Source organism: Lathyrus oleraceus, chromosome 6 (genome assembly GCF_024323335.1).
Source record: "Lathyrus oleraceus cultivar Zhongwan6 chromosome 6, CAAS_Psat_ZW6_1.0, whole genome shotgun sequence".
Lineage (NCBI taxonomy): Eukaryota > Viridiplantae > Streptophyta > Magnoliopsida > Fabales > Fabaceae > Lathyrus > Lathyrus oleraceus.
Window position 1 is genome coordinate 32,833,769 of NC_066584.1, and position 8,826 is coordinate 32,842,594.

Consider the following 8,826-nt stretch of genomic DNA (forward strand, 5'->3'; position numbering starts at 1 on the left):
TGTCATTAAGAGTGAAGTAGTCAAACACTTTAGTGCCCATTTTAAGGCCGTGGGCTCCACTTGATGTCATTTTTTTCATAAATACTATTAATTTGTTTTTTCATAAAAACTATTTTTATTTTATTTTATATTACACATGGCATAATTTATATAAAATAAAGAAAGCAAGACCAAAATAAATAAATGCATAAAATCAAAGAATATGTACCCATTGTGATATTTGTATTAGATGCATTGATTTATGTGGTCAAAATTTTGAACATTTTTAATATACTTATGATGTCATTATTTATTATTAATAAATGCTAATATAAATTTTATTTTGTTAAAAAATTTAAATATTTAGGTTTTTTGACATACAGCTATTTAGATGGTATGCAATTTAATTTTCCAATATATATATATATATATATATATATATATATATATATATATATATATATATATATATATATATATATATATATATATATATAATCATACAACTAATAAAATTCAAAAGTAATATAAGTTAAATAATATGGTAAAGTTAAGATAGATATAAAGAAAATTAGAGAAGTAAAAAAGTTAGAAGAGAGAAATACAAAATTAACTTTCTCCTATGTGAATTATTATAGAGTGGTTTAATTTGAGGAGATTAAAGATTGAAGAGTCATGGTAGAAGTGAAAAAGTGTAGGGTAAAAATTGAAATAATTTTTTTTTGAAGTAGTAAAAAAATAAGGAATTAAAAAGGTTGAACCCTTGAATATATATTTTTCTGTTAGGGCATGTGTGATGTAAAATGATGCCGTCAAATATTTTAAGTCTTAGGTAATTTTTTTGCGATAAAACGGGTTAGGCTCAAGAATGTGGTTCCACATTTTAAATAAATATATTATTAACATTTTTTTTAATAAAAATGTTTTTATTTTATTATTTTATATTGGCAAATATATAATTGAAATAAAATCTAGGAATATGTTTGCATGATATTTGTTTTAGATGCATATTTAGAGGTGTTCAAGCACCGAATTGACTGAGTTTTGAAAGAATATGATGATGTATAAATCGATTTTAAAATATGATTAGTTTGAATTGAATTTAAATATTTTTACGATAAAATTCAAATTGAAGAGAAAGAACATATTGATTTGAATTGGATTAATCGATTATATTATAAACAAATAAGTAAAAATATTTTTTAAAAAATAATTTACATAAACTAATTTTCTATTATAATATAAAAAAAACTTGGTTTCTCAATATTAGATTGTGAATGTCATAAATGAAATTTTTTCTTTAATTAATTAATATTGGAATTCATTTGTTTGATTTAATTTTTCTTATGATAGTGATTATGCTAATTATCATGATATATGATTATAGAAATTATACTAATTAATTATGGTTAGTTTGGATAAATAGGTTCTCATATAGAATTTTGAATATATATATATATATATATATATATATATATATATATATATATATATATATATATATATATATATATATATATATATATATAGTCTGAACTAATTAATATCAAATTTTATTGATTTGATTCAATTTTTATTCAAAACTTAAAAAAAATGTCCAACTTGAATATTATAGTTTATTTTGATTTTCGGTTTAATTTGGATTTACCTGAATTAATAAACACTCTTAAATTGGGGTTTAAAATATTAAACTTCAATAAACATATATAAAAACAACATATTAAAAAATTATTATTTAACCATATTATATCTCAGTATTTTAACAAAATAATTTTGTATTCAAAAACAAAATGTTTCAACACAACTCTTTCTTTTATATATCAATCAATCAAATAAAAAATAAATATCCTTTAAAATATATAAAAAATCATAATTTGTTTATAATTGATACTATCCTTTTCAAAATACACGTTTTTACAAAGATAAGTTCAAATAAACAAATTATTTTCTATAAAATATAACTTTAAAAAAAAAGAATATAAATTATCAATAGAAAATGGGTCTATCAAAAAGGTTAGAATCAGATAGCGTGTTGAATCACTATTTGACTCTTAACTGATCGAGGTATCTTTATTTAATAGCGAACATATATGATTACATTTCGTGAACGGAATAATTTTTTTGACTAAACAATTTCAATCACAAGTGAGATAGGGTGATCGTGAATTGTATTATGACGTAATCGGAAATAATATGGATTAATAAATGCTAAATTTAAAATGAAAATACAGCTTTGCAACAAATCTGTTAAATAAAATTTTGGAATCTATCAAATAGAAAAAATATTAATGATCAAAAATAATTTAGACTAACACGCCAAAAATGTTTAAATGCATATGTAAAGAAATTTTTTAATGATTTTTTAATCCAAAATATAAATACAAATTGAAAATTGAAAATTTACTTTCCCCTACATTTATTTCTATACCATTATATTTTATAAAAATATCCGCTCTTGTATATTTTAAACTAATTTATTATAAAAATAACATATTAAATTGTATAAAGAATAATTCTTTTTTAGAATTTATTATTTAACCATATTATATCTCAGTATTTTAAAAAAATAATTCAAATAGTTTTGTATTCAAAAAGAAAATATTTCTAACACACCTCTTTCTTTTATATATCAATCAATCAAATAAAAAATAAATATCCTTTAAAATCTATAAAAAAGTTATAACTTATTTATAATTGTTACTATCATTTTCAAAACACACAGTTTTTTACAAAGATAAGTTCAAATAAACAAAATACTTTAAAAAAATATATAAATTATCAATTATCCATAGAAAACAGGTCTATCAAAAAAGTTAGAATAGTGTGTTGAACAATAATTTGGCTTTTAGTTGATTGAAGTATCTTGATTTAATAGCGGATATATATTGAATATGATTACATCTCATGAACGAAATGATTTTTTGACTAAACAAAATTTCAATAACAAGTGAGATAGAGGTGATTGTGAATTGTGAGTTGTATTATGACGTAATGGAAAATAATATGAATTAACAAATGCTAAATTTAAAATGAAAATACAGCTTTAAAACAAATTTGTTAGATAAAACTTTGGAATCCACGAAAAAAATATTAAATATTAAATATTACTATGATAAAAAATAATTTAGATGATCACGTCAAAAATATTTAAATACATAAATAAAGAAATTTTAATGGTTTTTTAATCCAAAACATAAATATAAATAGAAAATTGAAAATTTTACCTCATACCCCTTTCTTTGTTCCTATACCACTATATTTTATAAAAATATTAATCTTGCCCTTATATATTTTTAACTAATTTATTATTTTATTTTTTAAATATTTTTTAACTTTTATTTTGTCTTTCGAGAGATTTTGTAAAAAAGTTTTGATAGTCAGTTTTTAACATTAATTATTATTGTGTATCGAAAGACTTTGCAAAAGAGTTTCGGTAAATAATTTTTAAAATTTTCTTTTGTGTATCGGAAGACTTTGCAAAAGATTTTCAGTAGTCAGTTTTTAAACTTTTATTTTTTGCATTCGAAAAACTTTGTAAAAGAGTTCCGGTAGTCATTTTTTAATATTAATTTTTTATTTTGTGTACCGAAAAACTTTACAAAAGAATTTTGGTAGTAATTTTTTAAATATTTTTTTATCTTTTATCTTGTGTATTGGAAAACTTTGGAAAAGAATTTCGATAGTCAATTTTTTATATATATATTTTTAATAAATTATTTATACAAGGGTATTTTGGTTAAAAAATATAATGTAACATAGAAAAAAATGATGGGGTATGGGGTAAAATTTTCTAGAAAATTGTATAAAATAGTAAAATGTTGTTTTTGGATCGGAAAAGTATAATAATAGTTATTCTGACATCGAACATCATACTTGCACAAATCCTGCTGAAACTTTCTGACACGCGACTTCTTCTCCCATACGCACAACCAACCTTCCTACATCAGTCTCCTCCACCTCTAAAAAACTCGACCCCGAGTTCTCTTCTTGATAAAGAGATTCATCTGCTTGATACTCATGAATGTTAGCAACATTGAAAATATTTGATATATTCATGGAATGCGGGAGCGCTACCACATAAGCATTATCATTGATCTTTTGGGTCACTTTGAACGAGTCATACTTGCATGGTTTCAGCTTGCTGTAAGTACCAATTAGAAATCTCTCCTTACGCAAAAACACCATCACACCATCTTATACATTAAAAACTTTAACTCTCATGTGTTTATCAACAACCGCTTTATTCTTCTGTCTATTAGCCTCTCACTTAGCCTTGACGACTTCTTTAACATCTAGCATCTCCTCAGCCTTATTCTTAACAGTCGCACTAACTCCATGCGCTTTAAGCAACTTAACCAAATCAACCACATGCTTAGAGACATAAGTATAAACCAGATAAAATGGTGGTTCCCTGTAGCTGAGTGCACTAATTTAAGTGCAGGCAAATCCGTGATAGCACTCACCTTATTTTCATCAACCTGAATTCCTTCTTCACCAACAATAAAGCCTAGGAAAAGTAATTTGTTGGTGTTGAATGTACACTTTTTCAAATTAATGTACAATTGGTTCTCTTGTAAGACTTCTAACACCTGTTTCACATGCTCCCGATGATCTTTCTTGGTCTTACTATAAATCGGAATATCATCAAAATAAACCATTATGAAAGAACCAGTAAATGGATACATAACCCGATTCATCAGTCTCATAAAGGTGCTAGGGGAGTTTGACAACCCAAAAGGCATCACTAGTCACTCATGCAGTCCATCTTTGCTCTTGAAAGTTCTTTTCCATTCATCCTTGTGTCTGATTATGATGGGATGATATCCACTATGCAAATATATCTTTGAGAACACCTTAGCATCTGCCAACACATCAAGCATGTCTTCCAAACGAGGAATGTGGAGTCGATACTTGATAGTTATCTTGTTGATGGCTCTGACATTAACACACATTCACCGTTGATTTACCTTCTTAGGGACTAGAAGGACTGTTACTACACAAGAACTCATGCTCTCATGAATGAATCCCTTTTTCAACAAATCCTTAATTTGCTCCCTTCAAATCTCATTCTCCTTAGGACACATACGATAGTGAGGAAGGTTTGGTAAGCTAGACCCAATGATGAGGTCAATTTGATGTTGAATGTCTCACATAGGAGGCAAATCTTGATGGAACAATGTATTTTGAACAAAATATTGCACTGCCCTTCATCTTTGGATGCTAGTAAAATTCTCTGCAGCATAAAATTCACCCGCTCATCAGATTCTTCCTCTGCATACTCATCGTTCTCAATTACAAATCCTTCTATTTCCTCCTCATCCTCCTTTTTTCTACAACAACAATGACTCTCCTTTTTTGACAAACATTTGATTTATGATTTATTCCATTACAACGATAACATATGTCTCCATTGGGTTTAGTATATGGATTATTCTTCCTTTGGACTAGTGTTTTACCTTGTTACACACCGCTAGATTTGTTAGCCCTCTTATTTCCAGGGTTAGGATCTCTAGTTGTTGCATTTTTTACCTTGTCACCTACTGATTCAAAGTTATTCTGGGGCAAATACCTTCTAATAAATGAGAAATTTCGATGGGATTTATCCATCAATTCTCCCTTCAAAGCTATACTAGATGCTTTAACCATAGTTCATACGGTCTGTAAACTCATCTACACATGCAAGGACCCCTTTAAGTCACTGATGTATCCAACATTTCTGGCTCTCTGATTCTCCTAATTCATTACGTCCAGAAAGACGCAGAAACTCAATTATGTATTTTGTCATAGTTCTCTTGCCTTGAACACACTCAATATACATATTATAAAGAATTTGTTCGTAATCCTCTAGTAAAAAATGCTCTAACATCAATTATTTTATTCTTCTCCAAGTTCTGACTAACCCATTCATTTTCCTCAGCCTCTGAACAACAAGTTCATCCCATCAGACAACAACAATACTCTTTAGTTTGATTACTACCATCTTAACTTACTTGTTCTCAGGGATGACCATAACATCGAAGAACCTATCGACGTCAATCTGCCAATCCAGAAACTCATCCATTCCCATCGTTCCATAAAATAATGGAGTATCAACCTTCATTTGATATTCATGGTCGTATTGTTGATTCCCATGAACAACTATCTCTTTCTCGCAGGGTTCTTCTTCTTCAAACCTTGGATTTTCAGCGGTAACAACACGATTGTTTCTGCCTAGCAGAACCCTAACCAGTTCTCCTCTCCCGCCTCTTTGCTAATTCCTGTTGTTGGCATTGTTCACTTGATTTTCTAAAGTCATAATTTGTTCAGTCAAAGCCGTTAGAGCTGTGGTAAAAGATGCGATAATTCTCTCAAGATCTGATCTAGTCAGCGGTTGATCTCCAACGGATACATGTTAGTTCCCATTCCAAGCCTTTTACCTATTTCCTTTCTAATGGCAAGTTGGTCCCCTAGATGAAAACATAATCCACAATTAATTTTAAAGCTACAAACATTGATTATTGGCATGAGCTACAAATGGTTCTAAATAAAACTTATGGTCACATTTACAATTACTCAATGAACTACAATGATGTGGTAAAATGCTTATGAAATTGCAGTTGTTGAAGGACCTCAAAACCTTTATATTATAGTCACAATTACAAATCAAAATTTAGAACCACAAACACAAGAAAGTATGACCTAAGATCTTACCTGTGATCTCTTAACATTCACACCAAGATCAAGAGCCTTTCCAATTTTTTTGGCACTGTCATTCCTATGAGGGTCAAATAATGGCAACAAACCAACAAATTGCCATGGTGCACCAGGAGTCTCTTTTGTTCTCTCAGGTACTTCATGTTACATAAATCATACAATACAAGCAATGATAAAACAAGGGAATTCAATCAAGTAGAAAAATAAACATAGTTGATAATGATACTGTCTTTACTTACCTGATAAGCAACACCTAAAGATCAAATTCCACGCTCGAAAAACTTTTCAATCATTGCATGAACACTTCTCCTCGCATTCTCTTTGCAGTTACAAAGATCCAATATCTAACACAATATTAAAACATGACTTAGTTAGTCATCACCATATAAAACACAAAAAAGATACCCTTAAGGCCTAGTGCAATTGTTTGATGGTCAAATTGTGCTAGTGTTGTAAATCCTAAGATACAAAATTCAATTCTTACTGATAAAAATAAAACGAAACATCATAAGATGAGATTCGTATTTACCTTCTCAAGATCACATTTGCTAGTTCTACGCCAATATCCATCAGAATCAATATAGGTAAGAGCATTCCTCTTGTCAACCAAATTAATGGAAGAAAATGGACCTCATTGATACTAGATCTAGCCAGATAAATCAATCAATCACAATGTTAAAATTGAACATTATCAACATTCCAAATTCAATAAATAAAAATCATATTTTCCTTCTACGACTAAAATGCTTATTTACTCTATTTTTTATTTATTTAGATTTGAGATATTTACCTCTTATGGATCAGAAAGCATTCCAACAATAGCAGCATCTATAACATCCTGATTTTCTATCCTATAAGCTCTTGCTGCTAAAAGTATCACCATATCCTTATCAATTCCCCTAGCAAACACTTCAATCAAGTTTCTATCAACACTAAGTTTATTCAAAGTGAGAGTTCCGGATTTATCACTACAAAAAACATCCATTCCAGCCATTTCTTCAATAGCAGTCATTCTCTTTGTAATCTCACCTCGTTGTGAAAGCCTATGAGAGCCAATAGCCACAGTAACAGACAAAACAGTTGGCATAACAATATGAATTCCACCAATCAATAGCACTAAAAGGTTATCGATCATGTCTCTATACTTGGGTATTGAATCAGATACGTTGTGATAAGCTCAATGACTATTCCAACCACAATCGAACAAATGCAGAGATTTCCAATAGTTGTAAGCACTTGTTAAAAATGTACAACTTGATTAGTACTATCAAACAAATGTGTTGTTTTACCGAAAAATGTGGGTACACCAGTTGCATACACAATTGCTTCAATCTCACATTTCTTAACAGTTGATCCTGAAATAGTTTCTTGAGTTGCACTCTTTGTGAAAGTAGGATATTCTCCCCTTAAAGCAGATTGATCAACCCATAAAGGGTCTCCCTCGAGAAGATGCACAACCGACGGAATGATGTCTCATAACTTAATGCTGATTATATCTCTGTGTACTATAATTGCAACATCTTGTTCACCCCATTTACCATATCTTAGTACCTAAAAATTTATTTTAACAAATGTTAGCAATAAAATAGTGTCACGCATAATGCAGAAACACAAGAGAAGAGTATATATAACCTTGGCCTTTGGAGCTAAACCAACCATGAGAGCAGCGGTGGCGTTACCGTCATTGTTTTCTATGATGAAACTGATAGTGGAGTTGATGACCAAAAGAGCAATGATTCCAACAAAATCTTGATAATTTGGAGGCCTTCCACTTCCATTAGCCAGAGAAATGCATGTGATAGTAGTAGTTTCCATGACTCATGACAAAGGGTTCAACATAAATCCCAGAAACTTTACAAACTTGTTATCTTTTACCTCTTACAACTTGTTTGGTCCATAGACTTGAAGTCTGATGGATCCTGAATCTAATGTAAGACCCGTTGGAACAAAAGGTTGTTCGAGAATAAAAAAGAGAGAGTGATGAGAAAAATGATTGTATTATGAAAAGAGGAAGTTTTTATGCAGTGCTTATGATTCTACGTCATTACATGCTTATTTATATGCAACTAACAAAACTTGACTATTACAAGATGTGTTCGACCGTGTCAAATACATACTACCTCCTTTCGAATATAACATGAAGTATTTGACCAT

General features: G+C 29.0%; 1 pseudogene; it reads right to left on the reverse strand.

The window, feature by feature from the left end:
• Positions 1-6,342: 6,342 nt before the first annotated feature.
• LOC127093848 (plasma membrane ATPase 4-like) lies at positions 6,343-8,826 on the reverse strand (annotated as a pseudogene).